At 33.8% G+C, this 22,061-nt stretch overlaps 1 long non-coding RNA gene across 1 annotated transcript in view; it reads right to left on the reverse strand.

Annotated features, from left to right (window-relative positions):
• Positions 1-698: 698 nt before the first annotated feature.
• LOC140512513 (uncharacterized) overlaps positions 699-22,061 on the reverse strand; it is an 88,417-nt gene continuing 67,054 nt past the window's right edge. The window contains exon 3 of the long non-coding RNA XR_011969785.1: positions 699-1,774. This is a non-coding gene — a long non-coding RNA (uncharacterized lncRNA). The remainder of the gene's footprint in view (positions 1,775-22,061) is intronic.

Here is a 22,061-nt window from a genome sequence, read left to right on the forward strand (position 1 = left end):
GTATATCATTAGGTATAGCTGATACATTGGATAGTATTCTGATGTTTTCTTTTTCCCTCTATTCCCCCTGTCCTTCATTTCATTCTTTTTTACTTCTTCCACTCTGTAGTTCCCTTTCCCTTTCCATTGTTAACCTTCCCTATCTTCACTCCCCCTTTCTCCTTTATTCCCTATTTTCTTCCTATAAAATGGGAGAGTTAAACTATATGACCTCTAAGATCCCTTCCAGCTTTAAATCTATGATGCTATGAGATAGAGGCAAAATTTACAAACAAATGAAAGTTATACATTTATGACTAGCATTAATCTTTCAAAATACTTTCAGAGATGATACAGGGTTTTTGAATCAGAAGGCATTTGTGGATGAAAAAATCTAAGGGACATTTCATTTAGCCTCTATGTGAAACATGAATTCCCACTACAATTTTCAAAACTAAAAGGTAGAAATTAAACATTACCCTAAATCTCACACCCCTTATCTCTCTACAGATCCAGACAACAGAACTTGTGTTTCCTCATGATGACAATCCCCTGTAAAGTCCACAGTCAATCAAGATAGATTCAGCTATGTTCACTCTACTTCCCGTTGCAGGGAAATAGATTCATTTATTTTAGAAAGGTTTTCAATAATAAGAGATTCAAACCAAAGGAGTCCCACACTAAAGCAGGCACTAATCAGAAAATGTGGTAAGCCCAGATTCTATCAAATAGGAGTTTTATTGCACTTTTATTTCTGCCTAAAAGGTGTGTTCATGATTCATTAAAGAGAAAATGAATGAGACGTTGGGGAAATGCAAAATGAGTACTGATTTGGAAAGAAGAATCCCATTAATTTAATAATATACAATTCAACAAACATTTCTTAAGCATCTAACATATACAAAGCATCAGGTACTGTGGAAATGAAGTAGACAATAACCAAGCCAAAACTCCCACAGAGAACAGGTCTTGCCCTCAAGGAGCTTACCTTCTAGAAGGAAAGAGAACATGTACGTAAACAGATTAACAAAAGGTAATTACAGAAACTAGAGAACACTAAAAGTTGGGAGGGCAGAGTAAGATGGCATTCTGCATGTGGCCTTTGGACCACAGAACCAACCATTACCCAGCTACCAAATGCAAAGATTCAAGACTCAAGCTTAAGTCACATGTTTATACTCTGCAAATTCTAAGTCATAAGAAGGAAAGCAAGTAGACAGACAAAAGACAATAAGAGTCTTGGGAAATTCAGCCCTCTCTCCCTAAAGATGATTTCCGGGCTTGCTGGTTACATTACTTTTTATTATTATTAATGATAAACCTTAAAGTGCTGTGTAAATGTGAATTACTATTATTATCATTATCATATCCTCTGTGTATCATTAATGCATTAATACTCCACAGAATTCATGATTAAGGATAATCAGATTCATGTCATACTGTATAGTATTATGCTTTTAGTGAATACCTTTGACATTTGCCTCTAGGGCATAATGGGGTTTGGAAATTATTTACACTAGGGTTATGCCACCATTAAATCATTTTTATTCAAATCAAATGTCTTGCTGGCTCATGGTTTTGGAAAGTCCTATTCCCATTCCTTCAATTGACTTCATTTCCATCATTAGAAAGAGGTATTCCTCATTATTATTTCCACCTCCTCCCTATTATAGAGTGTATTTGGGATTACAAAAATGCCCAGTAGTCCAATTTATTTCCATCTTGCTTGCTTGGGCCACAATCCATTCCATGAACTCCACTGTCAGCCAGCTTATCAGCCAAGTAGCTTTTCTCACTAGAGAAAAGAAGAGGGAAAGAGAATGAATAAAAAATGAAAGTAGTTCAATGGAAGGCAGAGCCCTGATTGCTCAGGTCTGCCTAGAAATTCAACCCATGCACAGAACTGGCAGTGTCTTTGGGAGAGGTGACAAATTGCTTTAGCAGCAAACATATATCATGTCAGAAGATGGCAGTAAGGGAATAACAACAGACGTAGATTCAATGTTCTTGCGTCTCTGACTTGAAATAAATATGATCAGGGGTTCAGCAAGTGTTTGGTTGTTTTCATTTCTAAGAAATTCAGCATCTTGAATTTTGTGGACTATACAGAAAGTATTTCTGTAGTAGCCAGAAGAAACCGTCAGTGCAGATAGTTGGTGATAACGATGTGATTACCATTTACTCAAGGCAACTGTACATGTTATTTTAAGAATATTAACGATAGTGGAAGTAGCAATAATTAACATTTATAGAACATTGCAAATTTGGGAGTGAGCTTTCCATGTGTTATACCTTATTTATCCCTACAAATATGTTCACAAATTAAGTGTGTCTATATATGTATACACATATACATATATATGTACATGTATGTGTGCATACATACACATACATGCAGAGAGAAAGAATAATTTTCCTAAACAATATAATTGAAAAACATACTAAATAAGGTATTAGCTAGTAGAAAACCCATGAGATAGGTCATATAGGCATTACTGTCCACATTTTACATGTGTGTACACTGAAGATCAGAGGAGCTTAATGACTGCTGGAATCCCACAGCTAATGAAGCATTAGAGGAGAGACGTAAAGCCAAATCACCAAAACTCCAAGTCCAGGGCTCTGTATACTCAACCATCTTGCCTTTCAGTATGAGCAAATGTGGTATAATGAAACAACTGAAGATATGTTAACCTTAGCCTTTTAAGAAATTATTTTCATCCCATCTGTGATTTTCTTGATACTGATGGCTCTTGGTGAAGAAACTTCCTCTACTAAAGCAAAGAGGTGATTACCTTCGGATTATCTTCTTAGAACATGACTTAGAATCACTGAAAACTTAAATGATCAGCTTGGGGTCACACAATATGTTGTAGCTGGGACCTGAATCCAGTACTTCTAGAATTCAAAGGATGCCCACATTCCACTCTGCCATCTGATGCTATTATAACGTTGTTCATTACTTTCATCATTCAATTTCAGGTTAGCCAAGTACAGAGGAAATTTCATGTTAATTTAAGCAATTATTCAAAGAAAATTATTAATTATACAGAGCTCTTGGTTCTCCATCTGGTTTTCCTGACCTTTTGGGCATAACTTCTCATGCTGGACAAGAAACAGGAATTCATCAATTTTGGGGTGCTTATAATTAACACTGAATCACAAATGCTTTTCTGACCTACTCAAAACAAGAAAAATAGATTCTGATATATTTTTGCCAAATTTCTGCTTCAGAGGATGAGGTGTCCACAGGATAACAAAATATCTGGATATGAAGGGAGGGGGAAAGCAGTTAAATTGTAAGACATAAATGACTACTCACTTACATATTCCAAGTTATGAAATGTAACATAATTAGGTGATCTATAATTAGATGATTTATTGTTACCCCAATTGACACAAAAAGAAATGAATATTTTAAACAATCCCAACTTGGAGGAAAATATGAAAAGTTCAAAGATTTATCTCATTGGGGAAAAAACACAAACAAACCTTTGACTAGACAGACTTACAGATGAATTTTTTTCAATTTTTCCAAGAACAAATAGCCCCCATATTATAGAATTATTCATAAAATTAGGTAAAGATGGTAATTCCCAATACATTTTAAGAGGCAATTATGGTATAGCCATTAAAAGCTGGTAAAAATATTATTTGGAAAGTAAATTCTAGGACAATTTTCCTAATAGAATTCAAAATTTCTAAATGAAGAACTAGTTATTATAAAATTGCAATGTCCATTCTTTCATCACTGCTAAGAAGCTTTTAATATTTGTTCAAAATCAGAAAACCTTTGAATATAATGCGGCATATGTGCAAAAAGTCCTTTTAAAAATCATGTGATTTCATAAATTGATGTGAAAATAACAATTGAGAGAAAAATCAAATAGCCACCTAAGACAAAAGAACTAAAAATAACATGTGTTTGTATAAAATATATACATATATATACACACAGACATACGTGTATATGTGTGTATGTATATTATATATGTGTGTACATACATATATAGAGACAGAGACAGAGATGGAAACAGAGACAAAGACAGAGAGACAGAGAGACAAAGAAGAGATTCTTTCTCAATGTATTTTTTAAACTATCTCTGGCAAACCAATAACCAACAAAATGGAAAACCTTGTAAACATTTCCACACAACAAAACAAATCCTGCGACAAAATAAGCAGAACCACTTTTCCTGTTTTTATATTTCATACTACTGGAAATTCTAGCAATTGCCAAAATAGCAGTAAAGAAAAACAATAAAAGGAGTAGTACTGGAAATAAATCAATACATAATACATATATATATACATATATATGTATATATATATATATCAGAAGATAATATGACAATATAGTCAAAAATACCCTCAACTGTCAGAGAAAAGAAAAGATTTAAGAAATGAGTTCAGCTAAGTCCTAAGATATAAAGATTTATAGAATATGAATCATTTGCATTTTATTTATTAGCAATAGAGATGATCAAAACATCATTAAAAGAAAGTTTCCATTTATTCTAACATCAAAAAATAGTGGAATTTTGTGCATCAGAACATCACTACTGATTACAACAATTACACAAAGAAATTTAACTGATATGAATCATCAACACAAGAGATCGAAGGAACCTATCGATCACTCCATTCAGCAAGCATTTCATCTACTTGGGAAGTTGTGATTACTAAAGGTAAAAACCTTTAGAATCTGAAATCATCTGTAAAATCTTAGAGAAAGATAGTAGTATGATAGCTTCCTTTCATCAAGGGCTTTAAAATATTCAAAGAATTTTAGACATATTATTTCATTTTATCCTCAGAATAACTCTGTAAGATAGGTGTTAATTATTACGAGTCATAATTTTGGAAGATGAGGAGTTCAAAACAGTAACAACAGCTCTACATTAACCAACTGTTTTCCACTCTTAAAATACTATATAAGATAGTTTGAAAGGTATAATTCAGATAAATATGCTGCCTGGCCCTCTTATTACTAATATCAAATAAACAATGGAATAAGGGGAGACTTTTTAACAAGACCACTACCATCGCTACAACAACACACATACACAGACATACACACAGTACACAGACACACTCACATACCACATACTCATAAAACAGGGAAAAGTAATGAACTATTTATTCTAAGAGTATTAATTAAGATGTGACATTGGAAGCAGAATAATAAACATGCAAAATGAAAAAGATCTGTTATATATATATAAATTTATAAATGTTTATTACAAATTTATAAATTTGTACCATATATATGTGTATATATGCATATATATAAAACACAAAACATTTTCTCCATCAAGACATTTTGTCTTTGAACATGTAACCTCACAATGGCACAATTCCATATCCTAATGAAGAAAGGGGAAATACCAGTGAAGAAAACCAAAATGGAAAAAAAAATAATCAGACTAGATTAAATTTCATTAGTGTCACAATTTGAAGGTTTTGATGGATTCATTCTCTAGGTATATGAAAGAAAAGAGGCTACAAAATACTTGGACAAATCTTGGAACTTATATCCCTTACACTCTCTGAATACCAACCAGAATATCATAAGTAACTATTGACCCATATGATAAAAAATTTTTATAAAGATAACCCACACAGATAGGCAGCAAGATGGGACAGTAGGTAAATTTCCAGGCCTGGATTCAGAAAGATTCATCTTCCTGATGAAATCTAGATAATCTGTTCTTAGACACTAGTTGTGGGACCCTGACCAAGTCACTTAACTCTATTTGCCTTAGTTTCCTCATCTGTAAAACAAGATAGAGAAGGAACCAGCAAACCATTCCTGCATCTTTACCAAGAAAATCCAATATGGGGTCACAAGGAATGGGACACAGCTGAAACAACTGAACAACAAAAACCCTTCACAAGCATCATAGTGACCCTGGATGAGAGTTTTCACATTGCCATTCCACATCTATGCACTGATACACTTGACTGAAAAACACAGAAAATAAAGGTTGATTGTGCTTATTATTTTCTTTTAACCATAAAGCAAGTTTTTGATTTAGTAGCTCAAAACCAAAAATTAACAGCTCTACATTAACCAACTGTTTCCCACTCCTAAGTCAACACTATATAAGATAGTTTGAAAGGTATAATTCAGATTCTGGACCTACTATTACTAACATCAAGTAAACAACGGAATAAAGGGAGACTTTTCAACAGGACCACCACCACCACCTCAACAACAACACCCAGTCACGCACACACACACACACACCTGCAAATGGATAAGGCATCAAAACAGAACAAGAGGAAGACAAATGCTAGACAGCCCTTATCAATTACAAATAGGGATATTCCTTTTTTTCTTTTCATATAGAGTAATAAAATTTTAATGGCTGCAAGCTTCTCCTTAGAATAAAGGGCGATCTTTTAAACATCAGCATTCTTCTGATGTTGTCCTATGGCTTTGAATTAAATAATATTATAGTCTCCAAGGATGTTAAGTTGAGGATGAGCCAAAGGGGAATTGAAAAGCACATTGTGTGCATCATAAAGGTGTAATATAGTATGAACAAGGAATTGTGTTGAAGTGGTAGAGGAAGCATTCAGAGAAATGTATGGCTGGGGTAAAATAGTTCAGTCCCATTGTGAAAAAAAGGAACATATAAAGAACAGTTCAGCCAGCAAGTTAAAATTTTATTCTTCTGTATGAAAACAAAATAAGGACTATCCCTGCTTGAGAAGCAACATCTTTCTTGTGGTTATATGAGAGTACATGACTGAGGATGAGAAACCGTAAATGGGCTGGAATCATCATTGTTGTAGGAAATGAACTCATCGATGAGACCACAGAACTTCTGCACTATTTGAGTAGATTACTTGGAAATATGCTGACCCTGCACAAGAACAATTATAAAACTATGGAGGTGTAATTAAAGAAAGAATGGGATAAGTGGAGAGATATTTAGTGTTAATGTGGTAAAAATAAATAATTCTTAAATTATTATATATGTCGATTAAAATGTTTATTCATATAACAAGTAGTGTACAGACATTGATAAAAGTCATACCGAAATTTAGATAAAAAAAAAGCAAGAATATCAAAGGAGTGCTAAGGTGAGGGACCTCATAAAGCAGGGTTTAGCTGATCACATGATTAAAATGTCAAAGTTTTTATTATCAAATGTATCTGGTATTGGTCAAAAATAAAGAAAAAGTAGGATCATGAAACAGATCACCAGATGTCCATCCATACTCATGCAAAATATTAGCATTTGCTAAACCTAAAGATTTTTTTTTTAACTGGGAAAGAGAAATATTGATTTAAGAAATGCTCTTGGGAAAAACTGATTAAAAGTTTGGCAGTAAATGGATTTGTATCCACACCTTATGGCATGCATCTTAGTTATTTCCACTTGGATTATACACAAATTTTAATTAAGAAAAGATGGTATGAAGTCAGATATTCAGGGATTTGTTATTTTTCTTTTTCTATTCAGTCATTAAAATGAATTTTTGGGGTTAGGGCAGAGGGCTTTACTATTAGTCAATCAGCTGAGTACTGGATACACAAAAATAAAAAAAATAATCCCTGTTGCAAAGCACTTTACATTCCATCAAAGGAGAAGACATATATATATGAGTACATAGAGAATAAATATATGATTAATAATGAATATTTGTTATGAAATTATTGAAATGTTATTAATCTCTTAAGATGTTTGACCATACTAGTAATCAAAGATATGACAACTAAAACAAGTTTGAGTTATCAACTCACATCCATCAAACTGTCAAAATAATAAAAAGAAATTCAGTTCAATGCTGGTTAGGTTCTGGATAAATAGATATAAAAATTAATTATTGGTAGAAATAAAGATATAAACTTTTTTAGAGAGCGACATGGAAGTACACAGTAAAGGTTATCCCAAAAAGGTATAATACACTTTGGTATAATTATTCCACACTCTAAAGTATTCTGAAAAATAAAAGAACACTGTCTTCTCAAAGATTTCTGTTTGTGAGCAGTTGTTTGATTTTCATAACTGTGACCAACTAAACTAGACTCAACATCCAACAAGAGAAGTAAGGTTGAATAGTACTATAAAAACAATTTTGAAAGTCTTAAAATCCTGGTCAACAAAATGACAAAAGATGACACCGGATGATCAATGATAAAACATACTAGCTACCTCTCATTAGAGAGGGGATGGACTTGGATAGGAGAATAAGATGTATAAATATTTTGGATATGTCCCAGATGGAAATGTACTTTTACTTGACTATGCATAATTGTTTGAAGGGTTTTCTTTTTTTTTTTTTTTCTGATTGTGAGACAGACAGTAGACATGAGGGAGAAAAAACGAGCTTGTGTTAATTTAATATAATAAATGTGATTAAAATGCTGTTAATGTAAAATTGTGAAAAGCATGTGGAATATATAATAATCTGAACAGATTTTTATCAAATAATGCAAAATTAAAAAAAAAGCAAAACAGAATACACATTAAAAATCAGCATTATTAGTGGAAAGGGAAATACAGATAAATGGGACTCAGAGCACATGACTGAAAACCAGCAACTATTTTCTTAATATTTACAGTAATTCTAGACGTAAATAATCACAAAATAAATTGCAATGTAGGATAGGGGATATAGGGATGATATTGGAATATAGAAAACCCAGGCTAAAAACTGCTTTTGACTCATAATAATTCATTACACTAGCCAGGGCTTCTGAACTTTCTTCCACGTGTGACCATTTTTCCCATTTTGATAGTGTTCATTGGTATTGTCTGACCTGAGGGTATGCACAGTGCAAAGTGCACATGCTCTCTCTTCAGAACGAAGACTCCACTGAAGTTGGGTGACACAACATTGTCAAGTGCTGCCAGAAACAACTCAGATTCATTTTAAATTTATACATACATATATACACATGTATTTATGTATATGTGTGTATACACACATATATGTATGTTATTGAATATGTGCATATTTATGTGTGCATGCACATGCATGCATATATGTGTTTTACATGTGTGCATGCATGTCATATCCATGTGTGTGCATATATATGTTTATATGAATGTCTGCATATGTGTGTATATGTATATATGTGTATATGCATATTTATATATCTCTGTCTCTTTATCTATATAATTTTTGTTCATTGCATGATCAGAAACCTTTTTCTGTTGCCAAATTTTTTGCTCCCCATATGGGATTGTGACTCACAGTTTAAGACCTGTGACCTAGACAATAGGCTATGCTTAATTTATGGGTAAATTGACGCTCTTTATCAGTGAACAGACTCTCCACAACTGTAATTCCCTACCATGATGAAATCTCCCATTAGGGTACTTTCCCTTTCAAAACATTGACTTGTTTAATTAATTAATTTTAATCATTTACATAAATGTGATAAATCGTTAAAAAAAGATAATCATATTTTTTCAAAAACATTGTTTACCTAAATCAATCAATAGTAATTTATTGATCATTTATTTTGCATCTTGCCCTATATTAGGGATTGTGAGAGCACAAAATAATTATGACATCTAGTACCTGCCCACCAAAGGCTTTCAGTCTACTTTGAGAGACAAGACACCAACTAAGGAAAATAATTACATAACTACCATATTTTTTCAATAAACTGAAATATAAACATCACTTTCCATATCACAAAGTTTGAAATTGATGTGGGCTGTGTGGTAAAGAGCTAGATATCTGTCTTGATGAAGCTTAAAAATATGGATAATTGACTAAATTTAAAAATTTTATTCTCCGGGTGATTTTACAGTTAAGAGACCTATCTGAAATTCCATGTTATTTCCTATGTTGTCAGATTTTAAGAATAAATTATATGGTAGTTACTCAGTAAATGAGGAAAAAAAGTTATGTACTATGAATTGGTGGCTAATTACATGTTCAGTTGATTGCCTATGGTTTAAGGGTGCATGCCACTGAGCACTGCCTGGAATAATTAAGAGTTGGCTTTATATTCTGAAGGTATGTTAGTATAAAATTTGATTAAAATAAGGCAAATTTTAAAGTAGATGGAATTTTCTGCAGAAGATTGTTTTCTTGGTTTATACCTTACAGAAATGGATTAGATTATGTCTAATTACCTCTCAATTCCCAAATTCCCCTACCACTTAGTTCAAGTGCAATCTAATTCTCACACTGTTTCCCAGGTCAAGAATCTAGCGTACATTCCAGATATTCAATAAACATCTGATGATGAAGAAGAAGATGATGGTAATGGTTATAAAGATAGAAATGAAGGGACATCATCATCCATACCATCTAAGCTAATGGAGAAATTGAAAAATCCATGTCTTTGTAAATATTTGACTCAACATTTCTAGATGATGACAGAATAAAGTATAGATATCATGTTTATCAAGCTTTCCACTAACACATATCTGGGGCAGTTAACATCACATCAAATCCACACCCTCAAATCAATAAGTCAAATCAATAAGTCAGTAAATACATTAACATTAAATTTAATAGTCATAATTTTGTATTTTTATTCTTAGGGTTCAAAAGATCAATCATGCAAATCTAGGATAGGGAATACCTTGATAAGTAACTGTTCCATAAAAATAACTGATAATATAAATAAATTATTCTATAAACTCAATATGAAGCAATAGTCACCATGACAGAATATTATATCTGGAGAGTAAGGATTTGAGCTAAAATTTTAGCTTTATTTCTTGCTACTTAGGTGCACAGTTAATTTCTTTGGTCCTCAGTTTCCTTATCTGTAAAATGAAAGTGTTAGACTAGATGATCTCTTCTCCCCCCCAATTTTTATATCTATGAATGAATCAAATTAATATTAAAAACCACTTATTTAATACTTACCATGTGCCAAGTACTTACATAAAATGGAATGTATGTCACCTTTTTTTGTAAGTCACATAACCTCAGTAAGTCTCAGTGCCTACTTTGTTAAATGGTCATAATAGTACTTACTTCAGACAAGTGGGGAACAACTGAGATAATGTATGTATAGGGTTTTTTCTTCAAACTTTAAAATACTATATATATATATATATATGTATATATACACATATATACATATATATATATATATAGATATCACAGTGGGAAAATTATGACAGTGGTAAAAAGTCAATAATATCATCTTTGGTTGTATTAATATTAGAACTTCAATCCTCATGGTAGGTTTTATATATATATATATAGATATATAGATATATGTATACACACATATATATCTATCTATATATATACATATATGCATAAATACACTCAAACATTCAAATCTTTGGGAGAAGAATTGCCTATTTGAGAAAATTTCTTGGAAAATTGGAAGGAAGTTTGGCAGAAACTAGATAGAGAACCAGCATCTCACAGCATATACCAAGGTAAAGTCAATATAGGTACGGTTTAGACATAAATGGTGATACCATAAGCAAATTAGAGGGGCCTGGAATAATTTACCTGTCAAATCTATAGATAACAGCAAAAATTATGATCAAAGAACAGAAAGAGAAAATTATGGTATGTAAAATAGGTTATTTTGCTTATATTAAACTACAAAAATGTTTTGCCTAAACAAAACCAATGCAGTCAAGATAAGAAGATAAGTAAAAAAAAAAAAAAAAAACCAGGAGAGAAAAAATTTACAGCAAGTTTTTCTGAGAAAGGCCTCATTTATCCAATAAATAGATAAATGAGTCAAATTTAAGAGACTCTAAGTCATTCTCCAACTGACACATGGTCAAATGGTATGAACAGGCAGTTTTTAGAAGAAATCAAGACTATTTGTAGTGCTATAAAAATGTTCCAAATCACTGTTTATCAGATAAATGAACGTTAAAATAATTGAATCTAAAAGCTGAGGACCATGGTTGTTTTTATTTGTTTGTTTTAGTTTTTGCTGAAAGTATCCATTTTCCTCTTCCTTGAAGAATAAGAAACCTAGGATTGGGGTCACCAGAAATCAGGCTACACTAGAAAAAACACTTTCAAGTGAAAGAAATAAAAAAGATTTACTTCTATGGAAAATAAAATGTGCTCCAAGGCACAATAACAAAATTAATTCCTTTTTTATGGATTTACAATAGGACACATGTTTTCTCAAACCTAACAGGATGTGATACAAAGTCATTAACACTAAGAACACAGATCAATCATTTAGAGGCACAAGAAATAGATCAACACTTACACTATAACATTATGAGCATCAAGGCTAAAATACAAACACATTTATCTGCTTATCAGATTATCAGTCCCATTGGACTGGGAGTTGGACCCTTGGGTTTATTGATAATTTACTAGTTTAAAACTCTGGCACTCAGTGTCTTCATTTGGAGTAAGAAAGCTTTAGACCCAATCATCCTTTCCTTCTGGCTTATATAGTCCAAGAACCTGTGATTCATAATTGACCCAGAATAAATGAGTAGTTTGAATTCTGGAGAAAGAAAGTTTGAGACAGGAAGCTCTATGGTATCACTGGGTTTAGAGTCAGGGAAAAAGAAGGGGCAGGGAACTCAAATATGTTCCTGGCCACCAAGTAGTATGACTTGAAAACCTAACAATCACCTTGATTCTAGAAGAGCAATAGGAGAGCTGAGGCTGGAGAGTGGAGCCACCTGAATGGTACAGATTCAGTTAGGAGGCCCCTCATTAACTCTGCAATGGCTTCTAGAAAATGGGAGAGGTCAGAAAGACCACTATTAAACTGAACTACTCTCAACAGCTGTCCAGAAAATTGTTTTCTTCTGCTTTACTTCTCTATTAACCCAGCAGCAGTTAATGACATTAAGTCAATACAACAAGTATTTATTAAATGCCAAATACATGTCAGACACTGTGATGGGAACCAGGATGAAAAGGCAAAGATGAAGTATCTTTCATTTTGAGTTTATACTCTACTATTAAGAATACAAGGAACAGATTTGTAATTTTGGAGTTGGAATTGGCTTTAGAGGTTTAGTCTGATCATTATTTTATAGATGAACTACTGAGGCCAAGAGAATTTGTCACCAGTCCAAAGTCACATAGCTAATAAATGGCAGGGGCAGGTCCTCTGACTCCAAATAAAGTACCAGTACTCTTTGCCACTATACTATCATGTCATAAATGTCTCTATTTACGATCCTCTGGAATTACTTGATGGGGGCAAGGATGGAGTCAGGACTATTCATTCTCTAGACCAAAGCTGGTGAATTCCTACATTCTTGGAAAAGTATTCAGACAACAATAATTCTAACAAGCATGCTGGTTTTCCTACTGCTTCAGATGCTTAATCATAATATAATCTCCATCTTTGTTGTATGGAAAGAGATCAAGGAATATTTCTATTCTGAGAAGGATGCAAGAATTATTCACTTGCTAATACACTGAATAGTGATAAGAATTGATGCTTTTATATGATGTTTCATGGCTAGAGTATTTGTGCAAACAGCTATTGTGTTATTAATGGAACATCAAATGTCAGAATTGGGATTTTAAAGCTTTATTACTTTGAGTCTTTCCTGGGTTGTTTTTCTTGTTTATCTCTTTCCATGTGTTGCAATTATATTTTATGGACATTCCCCCGTGTTGTTCATCAATCTCAATTGCTCCTTGGGCTTCTCTACCAACATTTCTATCAGCACTGTGTACAATTCTATACTGTGTGTAGAGATGCAGCTGACCTGACACGATGATGGATCCTTCCAGCCCTGAAATGAGGCTTTATGCAATTGGCTGGATAGGATAAATTCATTTTTCTTTTTTTTTTTTTTTTACCTTTGGAAAAGGAGGCCAAGAGAGCTGCTTTTCTTCTAGGTTATTTCCATTCCCATGAGACTTTCCCATGTGGAATGGTGGCATGGTGGCATGGTCAAAAGAAAGAGTCTAATATTTCAAACGCATGCAACCGACTTTCTCAATCATGACTAGTAAGTCATAAATATTAAAATGGATATTTATAGCTAACAACTCAGGAGACTTCCTTTGCTAATCCCTGGAAAGCCCGGGCAAAAAAAGTTTTCCAATCCATTGCTACATTAGGGGGAAAAAGTGATGAGTTTGCTCTTTCATTATTTCCTCTATCTCTTTATTTCATCAATTCAATTCTGAATTTTCAAAGGCAACCCAGGTATAACGGATAGAATATTATTCATTAAGTAAGCATTTACTAAGTACCTACTATGCACCAGACACTGTGCAAAGAATGAAACTACTTCTTTTATTTTTTTACTTGTTAAATATTAATGATGTTAAAACCACATGATATCAACACAGCAATCCAAAGTTATTATGCTAGTACATTGTTTCTTTATAAGTACAAATAAAAGGTGGCAAAATAAAAACCAGTAAATTAGCAAGTCACATTCAGAAAACTTTGCTGATACATGACATATTTCTAAAGTATAGGCAGAACAGTTCCAGGACAGGCCATGTACTGCGTCTTAAAATCTTATTAGCCAAGTGTATGAGTGTGATCAGAAAACTGGTATCACTCTGCAGAGAACAATATGTGTGAAAGTTTGTCAATCACTGAAAACCTGGTTGGTGTTCTTACAAAGAGGTACAAAGCAATATATGTGCAGCTGTAATGCAAAATATATGTGGTGGTACGCAGTTATAAAATTCTTTTTTAAAAAAAATGAATTGAATTGAATAAATGAGCTGAGATAGATTTCAACATTTTTATTATAAATAATGAAAGATATTTGTGCTTTGTATAAGGAATACAGTGTTTTCCTTTCATAGCAAAGTATCATCAAAACTTCATGTTTTCTTGTTCAGCCTAATTATTTTTCCCTCCTTAAAATGGCTTGGTTCTGAATGAAGACCACCAAGTCTAGTTAGAACCTGCCCAGTCCAGTTTGGTGTCGAATCACCTTACATTTGGAAAGCAGCCTTTAATTTAACATCTTCACGTACTGCATGTAACATAGTTCCTTCTTAGAGGAGTGTCACTGGGTTATAGCATAGCAGAGAAGTAAATGGATATTTACCACTTGCCATGATCATGTATATACCATGAAGTAAAATACATTGTGGCAAAAGTCTGTTTTTGCCTCTCTCCAAGCTTTATTTCCTTCAAGTAACCATGAAACAAGCTCCCACAGGTGCTTACTTGCCATATCCATCTGTCTTATACACTCAGTCCATTGCAACTTGCTCTATAGTGTTCCAGTTCTCAGATAAGACAAAAATGACAAAACACTGAAATTCCCTCCTTCCACATACTCTAGACTTCTGGTTGACCTCAGCATTTGAGACTTGTCAATGGTAGTGCTTTATTCAGAGATTTAAGGTTCATTCACTAACAACAACAAAGAAAGACCTGGTCTTTACCATCTCCCTTTCCTTTCAGTTCAGTTAAATGAATGCAGTACAATCACACTGGCAGAAGATTCTTGGATTCCACCATCTTCTTTCTCCATTCCCATCTATCCTCCTAGAACAATATGCCATGATTGTCATGGGGGAGTTTGGATTCCTAAATGAAACTACTTCTAATCAGTACCTTTTCAGTAAGGAAGGGCTGGAATTTATTATAAATCTAGCTTCTAACACTTCTTAGTTATATGATCATTAACAGGTCACTGTCTCATTCTTCTCATCTGTAATATGGAAATAATGATCATAGAGGTACCTAACTTTTAGGCTATTGTTAGGATCAAGGATGAAATATATGAAAAAAAAAAGCTTCACAAACTTTAAGAGCTATCTAATACCAGTTATGATTAATTCAGTTTGCCTTTCTAATGCTCAGCTATTTTTCGTTTTTTAAATTTATATATTTTTTTTTAACGTTCTACATTCCCTACCCAAAAACTCAGATTTTTACCCCCCCACCTACGTCCCAGTACCCCCCTCCCTCCCCAAGATGGCATACAATTCTATATAGGATCTACATATACTTTCCTATTGATTACATTTTTACTATAGTCATGCTGTGTAGACAAACTAAAATAAATGGAAGAAATCATATAACAAATCAAAACATAATACACACACACACAAATGATCTGCTACATTCTGCAAATGAATTCTATAGTTCTTTCTCTGAGTGTGGAAGGCATTTTGCCTTAGAAAACCTTTGGGAATTTTTTTTTTTTAAGTTCTTGCGTTATTATGAAGTTCCAAGTCTACCAGAAAACAAAAACAAAAACAAAAACAAAAACAAAAACTCTCGCACACTGTGGTCGTTGCTGTGCACAAAGTTCTCCTGGTTCTGCTCCTTTCACTCATCATCAGATCATATAAGTCCTTCCAGGCCTCTCTGAAGTCTTCTTGTTCATCATTTCTTGTGGCGCAATAGTACTCCATCACATTCATATACCATAATTTATTCAGCCATTCCCCAATTGATGGACATCCCCTTGACTTCCAGTTTTGGGCCACTACAAAGAGTGCTGCTATAAATATTTTTGTACATGTGGGACCCTTTCCCATTTTTATGATCTCTTGGGGATACAGTCCTAGTAGCAATATTGCTGGGTCAAAGGGTATGCACATTTTTGTAGCCCTTTGGGCATAGTTCCAAATTGCTCTCCAGAATGGTTGGATGCGCTCACAGCTCCACCAACAATGAATTAGTGTTCCAACTCTCCCACATCCTCTCCAAAATTTATCATTTTCCTGTTCTGTCATGTTTGCCAATCTTTTAGGTGTGATGTGGTGCCTCAGAGTTGTTTTGATTTGCATCTCTCTAATCAAAAGTGATTTAGAGCATTTTTTTCATATGATTATAGATGTCTTTAATTTCTTCCTCTGAAAATTGCCTATTCATATTCTTTGACCATTTATCAGTTGGGGAATCAGCCATTTTTCAAATCGTTCCTCAGTTTTTCCTCCTCACCCAAGCCCTTCTGGATCTCAGAGGACCATTACAGGGTTATCTCTTATCTTGTACAGTGCGTTACCTGTACTACAATTCAACATTTATATTTACTTCTGTACTGTTGCTTATTTTTCACACACATGTCTTATCTTTCCATTTAGAATGCTAATTCCTTGAGAAGAGGGACTAGATTTTCTCTTTCTTTATATCTCAGACTTTTGTCTATAGTGGATACCTATTTTATACTTAGGGATTAATCAACTTGCATGCTTTTGAGCATGTCTTTGCATGCCTGACACTTGTTTCCTAAAGTATAAAATGAAAATTTTGGACTAGATGACCTCCAAGATATATTGCAGCTCTGATAGTCTATGCTCTCTGTTTCTAATTCAGTTTTATAAGGTAAGTCTAGGAAAAGTGAAATAATGATAATTGAGTGATGATTCAAGGGAATTAAATAAATTTAGGTATCCAAGCTACAGAATGCTGGAAGGGAAAATAAGAAAGGAGACAGAAGCAGATATTAGTTTCCTTAGGAATGGGATTTTTAAAAACTTTTAAATTTTTCCTGCCTGATTATCTACTTGAGGTATTTTTAAATAATGCAACAAGACATAAAAACCTATTATTCTCTTACAACGATCAATCCAAATATCTTCACGAATTCCTTTACATGGGTGGGTGGGTGCCACACTCACACACACATACTCACACACATTCACATACATACACACACACACAAGGTAGTGCTCCCTCGCAGGGTGAGAGGTGAACATGAGGCATTAGAATTAGATGGGTAATGTCACTTAATAGTTGTTGTGAGACCTTATATAAATCACTCCACCCACTATTACCCTTAGATTCCTTTTCTATGAAATGGTGATAATATTTCATTACCAGCCTTAAAGGGTCATTGTGAGGAGGCCACTTTGGTACTACGTAAATGTTCCCAAGGTCAATTGTGTGAGCCAAATATGACTAAGCATTTTCAAACGCTATAAAATACACTTTAAAAATTGTTGCTATTCATAGTATGCTTATTCTATAGTAACTTCCCCTACCACAGGCTAACCAATGTTTTGTGGTTTACCCATGTCATGGCTTTCATATAAAGCTTTTTTATTGATTAATATCCTAAATTAGATGCAGCAGGTTTCCCTTATGCCCATTCACTGCCAGAACAAGAGGAAAACTTTTTAGCTGCAACCATCCCTTTGAATAGGAAATTTTCCTTCAATTGAAAGACTAGAGTACTTCACTGCATTTTTCATATGGTAATTAAGTTTTCACTGGCATGTTTTTTAGTTATAGTTGTAGGTGTCTTTTCTGTTTCATGAAATACACTGAAAGCCCCTAGAGGTGAGGGACCCTTAAAACATCAACACAGAACCTTGTACAATTCTTATCCAAAGATAATTTGATGATTAACTTTGTAAATAAAAGACATTCGTTTAATGTGATGGACTAGAAAGAATACTTTATTTGGAGTCAGAGAACATATGTTGGCCTTAGTCACTAAACATCTCTGAGCCTCATTTTCACCATCTAAAACATAGGTAACATAACATTGCACTCCTTCACTCACAGTCAGTAATTTTTTAAATTAGATTTTTCATTTTACCTCAGGCTCAAAGTGAAAAAAAACTCTTTCTTCTGATGCAGATAGTTATTCTGTAACTTATAGTTACATTAAATTTTACTAATTATCCCCAGTAATTATTATTAATTTTCTGGCATAATTGTCTGCTCTGCTTCTTTTATATAGAGATTATAAGCCTCATCTATACCAAGCAAACAAAATGGAATATTGGGAGAAAGCCATTTAGATGTTACAGTCCAGAAAAGTTTAACTTTTGAGAAAAATACATAGACATTTTAAACAAGTTCATTTTTAATAAAAAAAATATCTATTTCACTTTGCTTATATATACCTCAGTTTAATTTTCTTTGTACATTTGCTTCTGTTAACACCACTATGTTTATCTTCTAAATGAAGCTATTCAACTTTAATTAAGTAGTTAAATTTCTAAATTAAGTTTTGGTATTTTAACAATAGACCTGCCTTCCCAAGTAAAACACTTTTTTTCAGTAGAATATTAGCTTTGTGAAAGAATAACCTCTCTCCTGCATTCAAAAACCAAAAAGATAAAGTGTTCTAAGGTTCATTAAGATAGAGACTCATTGATATTACTAGGTGGTTATGTGGCAGAAGCATCTTGTAATATAAGTAATATAATGTGAATAAATAATGTGATATAAATAATCTCATATATCTTAAGTTCATGACTCTAAAACTAAGAGTGGTGGTAGAGTCTATCCAGTCCAACCCTTCTGTTTCACACATGAGTAAACTGAAAACCCAAGATATTCTTTGCCCACATAAAGGTCACATCAGTGAGTGAATAAAGACATTTGTCTTTAGTGTGATACAGCAGAGAGAGCTCTGAATTTGGAGGCAGACAACTTGAGTTCCAGTCTAGGATCTACTGTTTGCTAGCTGTGTGACAATGGAAAAGACAAAGAGGCAGGGTTTGAACCTAGGCCCTCTAATTTCGAATCCAGATTTCTTTACATCTCATATACAATCCTTGATTTTTCCAAGTGTTTTTAGATAAACTTGCTAATCTCATCCTATAGACAATGGAAGGCAAGGCTTATTTTCTTCATTTAGCACATCAAGACACTGAAGCAGGAGTAGAAGACTATATATCTGAGACCTATCAGAGAAGTAAGGACTTAGTCCAGAAAAGAAAACAAATCTGATGCTCTTTCCCTTATGTCCTTGTAGCTGAAAAAATGCTATAGAAAGTGACAAAATAAGAGGATGCAATTTAGTTTTTTTTTATTTATCTAACTTTTAACTTTCATTTTCACATGTAATTTAATTTTGTTGGTGGCCCAATGGTGCTGCAGTTGTATGTGTGAGTGCTTGTATTTCAATACAGAACATGGAACTTCTTGAGGATAAAATTCACTTAGAAATAATCGAGGACATCAATGAAAGGAAAAAGAAGTTCATTAAGAAATAAAGACCATGTGATTAAAACATATCTATTGAAATCAACTGTCAGTTATTTGGTTTAGGGTAGGTCCTCAATGATTTTTTTGATGAGGAGAGGGAAAAAACGTCAACAAATATTGTGTCAAACAATCACAAGTAATAAGAACTCCTCTACCCTGAATTTTTCAGCTTCCTAAGGACTTCTATAGCCATGCTAGGCACTATTTGGGACTTTAATGGAGACTTCTATTACAGTCTATAACTTATGTACCATAACAGGGTGTCTTCAGTTCTCTAGAGCATAACTAATGAATCACCCTCTCTCTTCATCTTTATTATAAACCAAAAATATAAGGGGATTCGAGAGTTCATTGAAGAAGGCACTGCATTCAAGAATGAGATCATGGACCCTAGCAGTAACATATTTGCAGAAATGTGTTCAATTCTGGGCACCTCATTTTAATAAAGATGTTGATAAGTTGGGAAATAGATGTTTGTTATTATTATCATTATTAATCTTTTATTTATGTATTCAATGAAAGGTTACCAAGCTGGTTAAAGGCCTCAGCATCATGCCATGCAAGGATGAGTTGAAGAAATATGTTTTTTTTTTGTTCTGTCAAAAGAATAGCTGAGGATTAACCTAATGGTTGTCCAGTTTTTAAAGAACTGCCACATAGAAGAAGGATGAAACTCGTTTTACTTGGTCCTGGGGGCAAAATCCAGAATGATACCAATTTAGAAAAAAAATTTAGTATTCAAGTAAGAAAATGAAAATAAATCAATCAAAGTGTTGAGCTGTAGTAGTGAGTTCCCTATCACTGGAAGTCTTCAAGCATCTTCTGAATGCCCACTTGTCATGTATGTTGCAGAGCACATTCTTCAGCAGGTTATAGATTAGATGAGATAGACCCCAGAGTTTTTCAGATCATACAGAAGTTAGAAACTATTTGGATAATATCTTATATTTAATATAAGGCTCCTTGTCCCACCACAATCAAATGGTCTAGGACTTGTCTCAGTAAAGTCAATGTGTATCAAGTGCTTACTACGTGCCAGACATTGTGCTAAATCTCAGGAGTTTATAAACATAAGACAAAAAACAAACAACATAGTCATCTGACTATAGAATCTAGGACTCCTTGTTCCTAACACAGTGCTGTGATGTGCACTGTTGCCTAAGAACTCTGGATACTCATACATGTACTCACACAGACACATATACATGCATATGTAATGCATATCAATACTTGTTTGTATATTTCTGTGTGTAATGACATCTCCTACTCACTGACTCTGAGAATTCCTAGTTTTACTCAAGGCCCAGTTTCTAAATGAAGCTTTTTTGGAACCCACGACTGTCTGTGTCTTTTACCTACACTTTTCTATCTATTTGATGTGTCCTAATCTACGTACATTGTGTGTCTCTCTTGATCAAATGCAAATTCTTTTAATATATGAATTATTTCCCTTTTGAAGAGACTTCGAACTTGCCAACTTTCATGGCAATTTGGCACACAATAGGTGTTTTTTGTATCAGCGTTGCTGTTTGATGTATACATATATGCAACACATAGATACAGATGGGTAATCGATAGAGGGCCAATCTTAAAGGTATGATGACCAAGTGAAGGTCTAGAAACTAGATTCTGACACATGCTAGCTTTGGGCTCTTGACAAATCACTGATTTTTCTGGATGTCCTAGGCAGAATAAACGCCTATTTTCACCCACAGAGGAGTTTCCTTAGAGAGAACAGTGGCCTCTTCACAAAAGAAATCTCATTTGGCCCCACAACACACACACACACACACACACACACACATATATACACACACACACACACCTGTGCTTGCGCACACACTATCTGCATAGCTATGCATGTGTGCATTTCAACGTGTTCAATTTAAAATAAACAATGTATCAAAAACACATTACATGGATCAGTCCCTATTTGTCAGAATGGCCAATTCCATTGACTATAAGATTTCTACACTGTGAAACTGTGGGTCAGTTACTGAGAACGAACGCAAGTGTGCAAAGGATAGTTGTGAATCAGGCAATTTTTCACTCCTAATTGTCTAAGTGTATGTCTCCCCAGGCTTCCAGTCCACAGTACCACAGAAAGCACAGACCTGGTTGGGGGAGAGGGGTAATCATTCCAACATATCTATGGGTCTCTCTCTTTACATCTAATTGTTATTTCTGTCAAGATTCACCGGGACCAGGTGAGAGGGAGACTTTATGGAAAGTCAATCATAAAGTGGCCTGGACTGTGCTC

The sequence above is a fragment of the Notamacropus eugenii genome, chromosome 6 (genome assembly GCF_028372415.1).
Source record: "Notamacropus eugenii isolate mMacEug1 chromosome 6, mMacEug1.pri_v2, whole genome shotgun sequence".
NCBI lineage: Eukaryota > Metazoa > Chordata > Mammalia > Diprotodontia > Macropodidae > Notamacropus > Notamacropus eugenii.